Here is a 13,268-nt window from a genome sequence, read left to right on the forward strand (position 1 = left end):
CTGTGAAGTTTTTTTTGTAGTTGTAGTTGTTGGATGTATGTATTTCTATCTTCTGAATGAATTTCAGGTTGTTTTTCGTTTGTAAACGGAAGAGAATTAAGATAAAAAAGCAAAACGAAGGAAATCAAGTTTTGGTTTTCTTCTAAATTTTTTTTATCTCAAAGGGGAGCCCTTTTTTTTTATTTGTTTATTTTTTTTTTCTTATTTTGAATTTTTTTTAGAAGATATACGTCAGGTGAGCAAAGTTAAATAAGTCGTTAATCTTAAAGGCCGTATCTAATGTTGTAAATAAGTTTAATTATAACAGAATGACATTGTTTTATTAGTTAAGTGTAACAAGAGATTTGAGATATTAAATGTTTTATAAAACGAACTTAAAGTAAATATTTTTATTTCATCAAAATAATTTACAAATAAAGACAATAAATTCTTCCACTAGCTTCTATACAGAATTAAGTCAACTTTAATTAGAGAGCACTTATTTTTAATAGTGAAAACCACGTGACACGGGTGCCTATTGTTTAGCCTTTTTTACTTCGATTTCTGTTATTTCGTTTTTGACAAAATTTTTTTTGATTAGTTCGCCATCCTTTATTTGGGTTTTCGTTTACTTCGTATTTCGAACACTTCGCCCAACTATAACTTCGCCTTGTGTCTTTTTGATTTTTATTTATTTCGCATTTTCATTAAAAGTCCAATGACTTGTTTCGTCAAGGTTCATTTCGCTTTTAGTTTATTTTGGCATCTGGTTATTCCGTCTTCAGTTTTGTGGATTGTTTTGGGCTTTGAAGACTTTTGGATTAAAGATAAGCAAATCCTTATACTATAAGAGATCTGTTACCTTAAATTGTAACGAATTCGTTGTTTTTTTCTTTTTTGAGCATTTTTAAAATTAACAGGCACTCAAAATGACGCGAATTATTCGCCACCATTTGTTTCGCCATTTTTTTGTGGATGTTAATAGCCTAAGGGCGTTAAAATTTGCGCGAATTTTTTTGTGGATGTTAATAGCCTAAGGGCGTTAAAATTTGCGCGAATTTTAACGCCCTTAGGCTATTAACATCCACAAAAAAATGGGCGAAACAAATGGTGGCGAAATAATTAGAGTCCAAGTGAACTAAGTGAACCAAAGGCGATTTAATTCCAAAACGTAATAGTGAAAAAACGAAGTAATCAATAACAAAATAAACTAAAAACGAGGTCATAAGAAAACGGAGTATAAGTTTGTCGAAATAAGGAAAAACGAAGTAAATAAAAAACTAAACAACAAAAATACGAAACAATAAAATAGCGAATCGACTAAGACGAAACAACCAAAAACCGAAATAAGAAAAGCGAAACAAACCATACCCACGTGACACCTATCTTATATAGAAGAAATCTTAAAATAAAGTTAGAAGTCAGAAGATATTTTGATCAAATGGAAATGTACCTAAATATCTGTGCTATGTACAGGGTGTCCCGGGATGAGATAAGAAGATTTTGGGGGATTATTCTTGGGTATATTCTAAGAAAAAAATTGTTCTACAGTAACTCTCTATCTGCAAGGTTTATACCCTTTAGCGATGATTTAAGAAAACGCTTACTTTGGTAAGCTTTTACTCATGTTAATATTAGTAACTCCGTTAATACTTATGATAAAAACTTCATTAATGTCTTGATTTTTAGAAAGAAATGCTATTATTTGTACCTGCATTTAAAAAATGTTAATATCTTTCTTAATTGCTCAGATATTAATTTTTAAAAGTATTCATTTTTTCTTACCCATGATAATTTTTGACTTTGGGGCCGATTTACATCGATAAATGTGTTATAAACATAATGTTTTATAAATTTACAGTTACATCTTGCTCCGAATTTGTCGGAGAAGCACAGGTCACAAATTTGACAAAAGTTTTATGTACCCTCTTCGCCACTTGAGGAATCATATAATGCTGGTAGTGCTTCCTCGGAAGTGTCATTTTCACTTTCGTTTTCCTTTTTTTTTCTGTTAATTCTGCTTTTTTTGTTGGTGCGCAACATATGTATGTGGCATATTACCCCAAGACGTCCAAAAATATGAAAACATCCCTGAACAAAAATTAACGCCAAATATCATGTCTAAACTGGAACCCACGTTAGGTTTACATATCGAATCTTACCTTTTTTGAAGAAAATTTTCTATATTTTATTGAAAAATTAAAAAAAAAATAACGTTTTTAAGCAAACTAAGTTTTTCTCGAATATTTTCAAAAATAAATAAACAAATGACTTGAGCGTCCGTGTATCAGGTGAACTCAGCGTTACTGAGCATACAGCATTGTCAGAATTACCAATATGAGGTTTGTAGTGTAAAATATTGAAATGTGGCATATTACCCAAACTGGCATATTTCCCCGACTTACCCTATACAAATTTGGTATATAAATATATAAAAAAAGACTTGAAATTTATTCTTCAAAGGTAAAAAAAACTCTTTGAATGAAATTGAGCTCCAAAAAAAGTCTGCAGTTTAATTTCTTTTATAAAGATGCATTTTTAGAAAAAAAAAATTCAAAATCGTTAGAGCGGTTTTTTTTTTTAAGTACCTAATTAACTCTTTGAAACAAAATTAAAAAATAAATTTGGTATGCTATTTCGTAGAAACTTTTAATCAAAACGTAAAACCAAAATTTCAAAAAAATTCACTGTCACGTTTCAAAAATTTGATTTTTTCAAAAAAAATTTAAATTTTTTTTTTCGAATCCAAAAACAATTTTTGCTAAATTTTGTTTTGGATTTATATTGAAGCAATATAAATGTTTTTGCATAAAAAAATTTGTTAAAATTGAACTTTGTAATTTCGAAGATAGTTTGAAATTTAAAAATGGTTCTATGGGAGGTACCGTTAATAAAGATCCACTAGGATCTCCTAGGACTGCACTTGAGGCGTTCAGAAAATGTCCACTTCTCTATAGGTTGGATGTTTTAAGGTCTTAAAAATTAGGTTTGATTTTATATCAAATAGAATGAAAGAAAGGAATTGTATAGATTAGAGCTATTGATCTGTAAAACATTGATTTCAAAAGTTCATTTAGTTCCTAGAAAAAGCTTCTCGTCTAAGAAACACCAAAACATACATTATGTAATTACGTAGGTACTACATACTTAAAATTTTTTGTTCTCAAAAAGTTCAATTTTCAAGATTTTTTTTACATTTACATACCTGATAAAAAAATATTCTTATCATTAAAATTTGTTTATACAAATATTTAATTTTGTATTTTTATGAAAACAATAAATCTATCTCAAAAGCTTACAAAATGTAATTACGTTTCTGTGCCACTAGGGCGATGCGACGTGTTATCGTAACAAAATTTCTTTACTATTTTTTTTAAGATCTTACACCTAATATTTATTCACTTTAAATCTAGTAAATAAACATTATAAAAATCATTAGATCAGACGGAAAACCCTGGTTTAATGACCAAAACACTTGTCGCTAATCATAAAGTTTACTTAAAAAAAATTTCCGTAATTTCGTTCCACTAACTATTTATTAATATTTATATTCAACATAAATGTGTAGGTATCGGGCTTTGTATTTGATTACAGCTCATAGAAATATTATACAATATTTTCTGCATGGTCGTGCAAACAAAGGTGTGTGTTCGTTTAAATGAAATTCAAAACCGAATCAGAATTAAGTACTAAATTATACATACACAACATATTTGCGCGGTAGAAATACTAATTGACAACTTTTCAACAAACTTAAATAAACAATTTGTAATGTTGAATCAAGAATGTTTTGCTTAATATTTATTTATATACTCCCAAGTATACACTCTGTGTCAATCGATTGTGGTGGGTATTTTCAAAGTCTTACATAGACTAAAATTATAATCAAATTTAATTTTAACATTGCATTGCATTGCTGGGTTTTCATTTAAATTGATTATGGATCCACATGCCAGATAAGTACTTAAACGAGACACAACTTTGGAATACCTCGTATGTTGACACACGTGTTTTTTGTGCTTTTGAGAAAATTTGAAAAACTAATATGCCTTTTAACTTGGCTTGAAGTATTAATAACAGCAGAATTTCTTACCTAATCATTAACTATCGATAACTTAAAAATATCTTATCGATTATGAGATAACAGCTCTAACAAAATATAGTAAAAACAAACACATTTCTGTACAGTTTCCGTTCGCTAAAATCTTAATGAAAACATTCAAAGTCTTCCCTCCATATAACCTTGACTCAAACATAAAAAATAAACAAGTTATTCGAATATTAATTTCGGTTGTGACACCTTTTTATATTAATTTGTTCACAGAAATACAAGACTGTTTGAATAAATAATTAGATTTATTGATTTCATTATCTAAACTCACATTTTAAATGTTCGATTCTTTTCAACCAATCAAAATGATAACAAACATTAAAAAATTAAAAATTGTCACACACAAACACATGGGTTTGCTTTCAAGTATTTTTTATTTTATTTTTTTTTTTATCTTTCGTTTTCATATTGTTTCTTCGATTTTGAAGTGTGTTTGGACTTTTTTGCCGCCAGAAATGCAAAAGTGATGATATCATTTTGCAAAAAAAAAAAAGACAACACTATTAAATGGAAGTCATTACGTATTCTGAAGTGCAAACTTTGAATCACAAAGTTCACAAGTACTGTGAGTCAACGCTTGCAAGGGCTAGCCATTTATCAATAAATCGATAAATTAATTTACTGCATTGCTTAGTTTTTATGCATTGCCTTTTTGAACTTGCATTCCCATTTTTAAATATACATAATTAAATGTGTAGTCTTATATATAAAAATGAGTTCATTTAGTGTGTGTGGCCGATAAACTCGCGTTTGGCTGGTCCGATTTTGGTAATTTTTTTTTTGTTTGAAAGGTATTAATGTGTAGATGGTTTGTATACAAAAAAAATAATACCTTTTCTCGCATCTTTACATAGCTGTCAATTTGTACGAGTAAAAAAACACTCTCACTTAAAAAAAAAAAAAAAATAAGCTTAATTTGTAAACAAATTTATTAGACAGGCTTTCAAAATAATTATTATCGTTTAAGGCCTGATTTTGACAACATTTGCGTACATGTTAATAGTTCGCAAACATGAATTTAATCAGATTTTGTTGTGTCATGCTGTGGATATGTATTTAGGTATGTATGCAAAAAAAGAACGATTAAATTCTATTTTTTTTGATCAAAAGAAGTTCAATTCTGAGGAGTACCTACTTTCAACTTCGTGATGCCATTAATGATGGTAATGTTAATGATATTGGTCAGTTCACTATTTTGCTAACTTCATACACTGGTGCACACTGGGGCCTACTGTATGGGTGGCTGATGTGATATTCTTATATATAGTAAATTAAAGTTTGGTTTTGTGTACGTTCGCTAACCGGCCAAAACGGTTGTCTGATTTTCTTAAAAGAGTAGAAAGTTTATTACAAAAAAAATTGATGATTTTATAGGGTAAATAGGGGTAACAGTACATTGAAAAAAGAGGCTATTTTTTAAACGGTAAGTTTTAGAGATCTGATTTTTTTAAATTGATAGATACATTTATTGTTAGTTTGGAAAAGGTAATGAAAAAATTCTAAAAAATTTCAAAATTAAGTTGTTAAGGGTTTTTTGCAGTCAAAACATGTGATATACCTTCGACAAAAGATTAATTACAGATAGGCAAAATTTTGTACAGAAATTTGAATTACACCATTAGAAAGATACTAAAAAAAAATAGGCGTCTTATACGGATTTTTTTCATAGACCCTGTACTTTTAAATATGAATTTTTGAAAAAAACAAGGAATTTTAAAAAAACTGCGAAAAATTTTAAATTAATAGGACATATGGGTTTTAATTATGCGCATGCATGTGCAAATAATTGAATTTTTAAAATTATTTTTGACCGAATAACGGGAAAAACAAGTTTTTTTGTTCCAATTTTTTTGGCCGTTTTTAACTGTATTTTTTATTTTTATCTTTTTTTCTTCAACATATAAATGAATGAAATTTACTGTGTAGATAGATAATAAGCAAGACTATAATTGTATATTTGTATCAAAATGTAAACACAATCTTGAATAACGGTAAAATTGATTCTCTCCATTGCATCCATGTTGCTTACAATCAATTTTGAGAAATTCACATAACGCCATGCTTTTCATAGCGTAGGAATAGCTTGCCGAGCGAACCAGTTGAGCGAACCACGCTCATGGCCATTATGGGGTAGCATATTTCCGCTGACTCGCACATGCTTTACGAAAAAATTTAACTATATGTAGGTACCAAAAAGAGAGATCAAAATATTTTCTAAAGTCGAGTAAAAATGGGCGTAGGAAAGGGCAGGCTAAATAGCATACACATTATTCAAATTTATAAAGAGCCGTTAAAGTGCGATATTGATAATAGGGTGTATTTGCAAAACGCTGTTTTTTTAAAGTGCCGTAACAAGCCGTATTGAAATATTTATGGAAAAAACGTTTGAAAGAGTTAATAACTTTGCATTGAGAAATTTTGTGTGGTGCAGCATTGTAGTGCATGTAGTGAGCATTTTACTTAGGCTACTTTTTGCTAAAAGTTTAAAAGTGAATATTTTTACACTCATTTTACAAACTTTTAAAGTTTTAATCCCTTTTTTTTGTTCATTACAAAGTCGAAAATTGGAAATGAATACAAGAAATGGCGGAACGAAGTCCGCCGGGTCAGCTAGTATATTATAAAAGTGTTTTTTTTTTTTAATAGATAAATTATTGATACCTTGAATTTAAGTTCAAGAATTAACATTAAACAACGGCTTTGTAGTTGATAGTTAGTTCAGAGCATGGATTTTGAGTTGGATAAAAATTAGTTCACAAGTCAATTACAAAACTGTCAAATGGTTTTTAAGGTGAAACATGTCAATTTAAAAAGTTTTTAACACTGGAGCCATTAAATGTTATTGTTTGCGTTTGTGAATAAAGTCTTTTCTAAGAAAAAATAAAAATTAATTTACAAATAAATAAAATTTAAATAAATTTTAAATAAAAAATAAAATTTAAAATAAGAAATAAAATTTAAAATACAAAATAAAATTTAAAATAAAAAAAAATTTTAATAAAAAAAAATTAAATAAAAAAAAAATTAAACTAAAAACTAAAATTTAATATAAAAAATAAAAAAATAAAATTTGAAATAGGTACATTAAATAAAATATAAAAAAATAAGAAATAAAAAAAATACATAAGAAAATATAAAACATAAAAAAAATAAAATAAAACAATGAAATAAAAAAAATAAAATAACAAAATATGAAATATCAAAATATAAAAAAAAAGTTAAAATATATAGAGAAATGAGAAAATAAAGAAGACAAAAAAAAAATGAAAATAACTATCGAAAAAATAGGAAACCAAATTTTAATAAATACCTAATGAAAAATAAAAAGTAGGTATGAAAAACCAACATAAATTAAAATTTTACCTTTTTGTTAACTTTTTAGCTTCTCATCTCTTTTATGAACCAGGTTGCTTTAGTGTAAATAATGGAGCTTCCTAATAAAAATATAGATGTACCCACTATTGTGTAATTTTGAGTTACCTTTGTTATCAATTTCAATTTATCGATTTATCTATTTTGTCACCAAAAATTGCAATTTTCATTGTTTTCTTCTGTAGTGCGGTATTTGAAAAGATATACAAAATTTTGGCCCAGAATTGCTTGCAAAATGGAGTCATTTTTTCAGTTTGTGCATAGAGTTTTTAAAAAAGTTTCCCGTGATTCGATTTTTCAGCTTTAAATGACAAAGTCACTCTTTTTACCTTCACTCCAGCAATGATTTTGTCGCTTTTAAGTTAATAGTCGATATGGAAACACAGGCGCCTAGTTAATTCTCAGCGTAATTTTCTTTCCTTGATACAAATTTGAAAGCTAAATCTCAGGTTGTTTCCTAAACTGATGTCATGCATGTTTCCCAAATATCTTACTTACACCGTTTTCTCTTAGAGAGTTGAAGTCTTCGGCTTCCATATGTGTTCTTTGTGTATTTGTTTATAGTTATTCTTAAAATATTTATGCCTAAAAAATCTTTTTTTTCCTATCCTCCGGATCTTAAAATTCAACAAAACCTTAAAAAATCCAAATTATGTCAAAATTATGTTCAATCCTTTTGCTATCTAAAAACTGTGTAGTTGAATCTTTACCTTCATCTTCATCAGTGAGTCTATTTTTGGAAAGTGTCTGAACAGTCACCCTTTTAATCGCACCCCAAAAATAGTCAGCGCACGCATCACCCATTTCGCAAAAGTAAAAAAGGGGAACTATTTTTGCACCAAAACAAAAATAAAACAAAAAAGTAATAAACCCAACACAACACAAACTATCTGTTGTCGCTCGACTGCAAAATTCCATAGTTAATACCTAATAAGATAGAATTATCTACTCGTTCCCGATCTTGGGATGATATCATCTCAGCTACATGCGCGCACTCAAGATACTGGTTTCACAAGGGAGTGCTGCTGCTGCTGTTGCTATAATATGTTGGATGTGATGGCATTGGTGCGCTGCAACTGCCGCAAGTAAACACAAAACAACTCTTAACAGACATCTCTCCATATTGGTGAAACGACAAAGTTCTCAAGAATTTCAGGCTGAAAATAGAACTCTGGTGGTCTTTGCCACCATAACAAACCACGTTCTCTAGCTTAGAGTCATGAAGAATGTTTGCTAAAATATAATGAAAAAAAAAAAAAGAAACGAAGAAAACAACAACAACGACGACGGATATGTGCTTCTGTTGATCCCCCTAGCTCCCTATATAATGATGGGGACTAAGTTGACTTTGTGCTGATGTGTAAATATACAAAATGGAGAATTGACCGTGTGTTTATGCATTAAAGTTATGACATTTTGATCTCTTGCGGGATGCCATATGTTTCGGGATGCTCATGAAATTCGTCATCCCGCAAACAGTTTCCTGCCGCCACTACCAAAAGGTGTGTAAAAATATCCACAGCTCTAGACTCTATTTCTGACTATTTTATAAATTTCTGCTCCAGAAAAAACTGATTTCTGACGAAACATTTTGTCCAAGATGAATTGGAAGGGCATTCCATGAAATATCACTGGAACGTGGCTAATTTATTTATCGAAATTCAGTGGGTGGCTGCTGGGTTGCAGTTAATTTATTTCGATAACATCTTGGTTAGCGTGTGACGAATGTTTCTTTCATGTTTTTTTTCGTGGCCAATATTTCAAAACCTTTAAGCACGTTATGGGAGATTATTCTTTTTTGATTAAAAAAAAAGCAAGTTGTGTGGACGGATTTTTAAAACCAAACAAAAAATCTGTTTGATGATTGTTGTGGTGATAAATGATTTCCAAAAAATATTTTGTAAGAAATTTTGTCAAAGATTTTAGGTAAATGATCTCTTTTGCTTTTAACTTAAGCGAAATTAATTGCGTAAATGATAAATTACTATTATATTTGTGATTTATTTGTGTATGTTTGTTGACAAATGGGATTGTTCATAAAATGGAAATAAAAATCCTTTTGGCAACGCCGAGATGATGATCTTTAAAATTATGTTTAACATTCTAAGATGTAAAAGAAGTTTAAAAAAAATTCCATATGAAAACTGAAATGATAAATTTTTTATCACTTCACAGTTTCACAGATCGGGAACTGACCTCCAGGTTCGATTAAATTTTTTTTTTTAATCCTGAGAAGAAATTTGGTACAAAATATTGGAAAACAAATTTGGCAATTCAGAATTAAAAAAAAAGTTCATATTTGAAAAAGAATCTGGAAATAAACTTACTTTTATAAACAATAAATAAAATGAATATCACCAATTTCGTTCAAATTAATTTTAAAGAGGAAATATTTCTAACATTTCTAAATTTTTAGGTTCCTAAGGTTCTTAAACTTACAAAAATAAAAAAAAAAACAGTGCAACAATTTAGAAATGCATTGTTATGTGTTACTTGAGCAGTTCAGAAAAAATTGAAAATTGTTTTTTTAAGTGATTGAAAAATTGTTAAAAAAAAAACAAGAAAAATTGACACTTGTTACTGAAAGTACACTCTTAACAAAAATCCCTTATGTTTTGTCATTGCATATTTTTCGATTGCCAACATTTTTTTACGAAATTTTAAAACATGATAAGTATTTTACTTAAAAATTCAATAAAAATATAAAAATTATGACAAAAGAGAATTAGAAGAATTTCCGTTCCAATTTTGCTTTCCATAAAATTGATGAAAAGATACCAAAATCTTGATACTTAAAAAACAAAAACGCAAACATCTTTTTAGAAAAGAAGGGAAAAGGAAGATTTCTTAAAAAAAAATTCCAATTTTCAAAATTAAAAATAAAAATGTACAAAACTTTAAAAATTAAATAAATTTTTATCCAGATAACATATTTCGATCCTCAAAGAAAAACCATTTTTTTTTTATAAAATGTGGTGTAAAACTAGAAGTTCTTTTTTCATAATTTTACAAATCAGACTTAAAACTAAAAGAAATTTGGTAAACATTTTTTCATCAAAGAGAATTTTCTGGCTTCGTCAATGTTAGAATAATTTCGGACTTGATGTAGGGATGGCGGTTGTTAGTACAAAAACCGATTTTCGGTTTTTCCGGTTTTTTTCCTTCCGGTTAAACCGGCCGGTTTTAAACCATGCAAAAAAACCGTTTTTTGGAAAAACCGGTTTTCGGTTTTTTTGCTTGATTTGATAGCCAAAAAAAAAGTTTAGCTTGATTTGTCAACCAAAAAAAAAACTTTTCGAAGAAAATCCCTAAGCAAAGCTTTTTGTTTTGAAGAATTTTTTAAGCTGAATATGAATGAAAATGTATACTAATATGGTTATTTGAGAAAGGGAATGAAAGTTTTGAGGGTTTTCAGTTTTTGTCTCGTCGGGTCTTTTTTTTGTTCGACGTTTTTTTTCAGCCGGTTTTTTTTTCGGTTTTTCGCAAAAACCGGTTTTTATTTTTATTTTTTTCCCATCCCTAACTTGGAGTCCGCCAACTTCTGCAAAGAGTTTTGGAAAGCTGTTATTATCTATCTCTATCGGTTTGAAAAATATTGTTTTTATGTATTTTGGGGCTTCCCCAGATTTTAGGGATGATTTTTATCGCTTTTACCCAAGCATATTCTGAAATATACACTATAGATTTTTTGTTTTGTGTGTCAGAAATTTTAGCATTCAAAGTCGAAATGCATCTAATAAAACATAAACTAAACAAAACATGTATTTAATAATAATAACATTTTTAATTTCTTTGTTTCAGGTGTCTTAAAGACGTTTTAAAGAACGCAAATAAGGTAAGCACTCATTTTAAATGAATATATTTTTTATTAATTTTTTATCATATTTTGTAAGCATATTGAATTATTTGAAAAAAAAAACTGAATAACTTATAAAAATTTATCAACAAATTAAAGATTTTAAATGTGCTTTATTTTTTTAAATCTAACCCTAACAAGGCTTTTTAATTAAAAAAAAGCTTTCATATTAAGTTGTTTTCTTTTTCTTAATACGTGTGAAAATATTCATTTAAATTGGACATTGAAATCTATTCGCAAGTTTATTTATGCTTTGCATCAGATTCATGTCTAGTTGTAATTTGATGCGCTTCAAACATTCATTTAACTACCATAATTGGCTTGAGAAAAATGATTGTGTGCGAATGACAAAAAAGAAAACAATGTTTCAATATGATTTAATGAAGATTTTCAATTGATCTTGAGAATGTAGGTAATGTAGGATCTATTCATGTACTTGCAAAAGATAGGGAAAGTGTATAACATTAAAGGGAGAAATTTCCAATTAATATTTGTCTTTTTAGTTCACTTTGGAAATAGCTTTTGTAGATCCAAGATCAATTTTGAATTAATTGCTTATAAATCTCATTGTTTGAATGTACAGCATCGAGACGTAATCAGCCTTATCACAAATTCCATCGTAGGTGAAAATATCCTACGTTTCCCGATAAAACTATCTCAAAATCCATCGTAGTAAATTCGGAGTGGAAAAAGTTCTACGATTTTCGAAATTCGTAAAAAACAGGAATCAGTTAATTCGAGTGGAATGGAATGGAACCCTTTTTTTTCTACGACAGAATATTTGTGTCAGAGTCTGAATGAAAACAGTTTTATTTATGTAAAATGAAAGTTATTTACATGTTGTGTGAAGAAATTTACAATTTTTTTGGTTAAAAATTATAATTTGTTTTATTTTAAAGTTCAAAAACAACAAATAATGACCAAACTCAAAGGCTCTCTGAGTTGTTAAGTTGGTTCGATAGGAATTCTTGTATAAAAAGCCAATTGAAATAAAAGAAAAAAGTTAATTCCATTAGAATGTTTTTTATAAAATATTTATTAACATGCGCCTTACTAATAAATCAATCGCTAAATACGCATTTAGATAGATACCTACTCAAATTTTAAACACGTCCTTAACTGTGGTTTTACCAGTAACAAAATTAATCACTTCTTTTACTAACTAGCGCTCTTTTACTAAATTTACTGCAATTTATAGCTGCAAAATTTATTAAAACTCTTAAAATGTAGATAAAAAATAAAAAAAAGTCTTGCCCGAAGCCGGAATCGAATATCGAACCCCAGACCTCTTAGATACCTTTTATGCAGGCAAAATATTTCTCTTTAAGTCTGGCGCCTTAGACCGCTCGGCTATTCTCACATAGTACTGAACGAATTCAAATTTGTCACATGCAAGGAATATATTTTTTTCCAAGCATTTTTGCTCTGACTTTCCGTTTTGACGTTAAACAGCTTATTTCGAAAACGAGTTAGAAAGCTTTAAAAGTGATGACAGCTTGTCGTAGATCGGGACGTAGCTCTCCGTGCGGAGATTTATTACGATGGAATTAGTGATAGGGCTGAATAAGATGATGATATTGTTCTAATATATTAGTATTGACTTGTTGACGTTTTTAAGAAAATTTAAAGTCATTTTTTGGCCCCCACTGTCACTGAAGTATTAGATCAAAAAGCAATCTAAAAACTATTGAAAACTTAGTTTATTTATAGTATCTACGAGTTACTTAAAGAGACATCAAAATTTCTCAAATATTAGTTCAACATTGTATAACACGAAAGAATTTTTCGAAGAAGTTCGATAGACCTACCAATTCAAATGAAATATTTTCAAAACAGAAGTCACCACAAGTCAATTTTAATAACAACTTAAGTTAGTATAATTATCTTCATGAAAAATGTAGTCCACAATTCAATTAAATAGAGCACTTAAAATAATTTTTAAACTCAGAA

The 13,268-nt window shown here is 28.6% G+C and overlaps 1 protein-coding gene across 1 annotated transcript in view; it reads left to right on the forward strand.

The window, feature by feature from the left end:
* LOC129908795 (klarsicht protein) overlaps positions 1–13,268 on the forward strand; it is a 443,345-nt gene that overhangs the window by 27,292 nt on the left and 402,785 nt on the right. Inside the window, exon 2 of the mRNA XM_055985556.1 lies at positions 11,264–11,297. The gene's annotated coding sequence lies outside the window, so the exon portion shown is untranslated. The remainder of the gene's footprint in view (positions 1–11,263; positions 11,298–13,268) is intronic.

Source organism: Episyrphus balteatus, chromosome 2, assembly GCF_945859705.1.
Source record: "Episyrphus balteatus chromosome 2, idEpiBalt1.1, whole genome shotgun sequence".
NCBI classification, from domain to species: Eukaryota; Metazoa; Arthropoda; class Insecta; order Diptera; family Syrphidae; genus Episyrphus; species Episyrphus balteatus.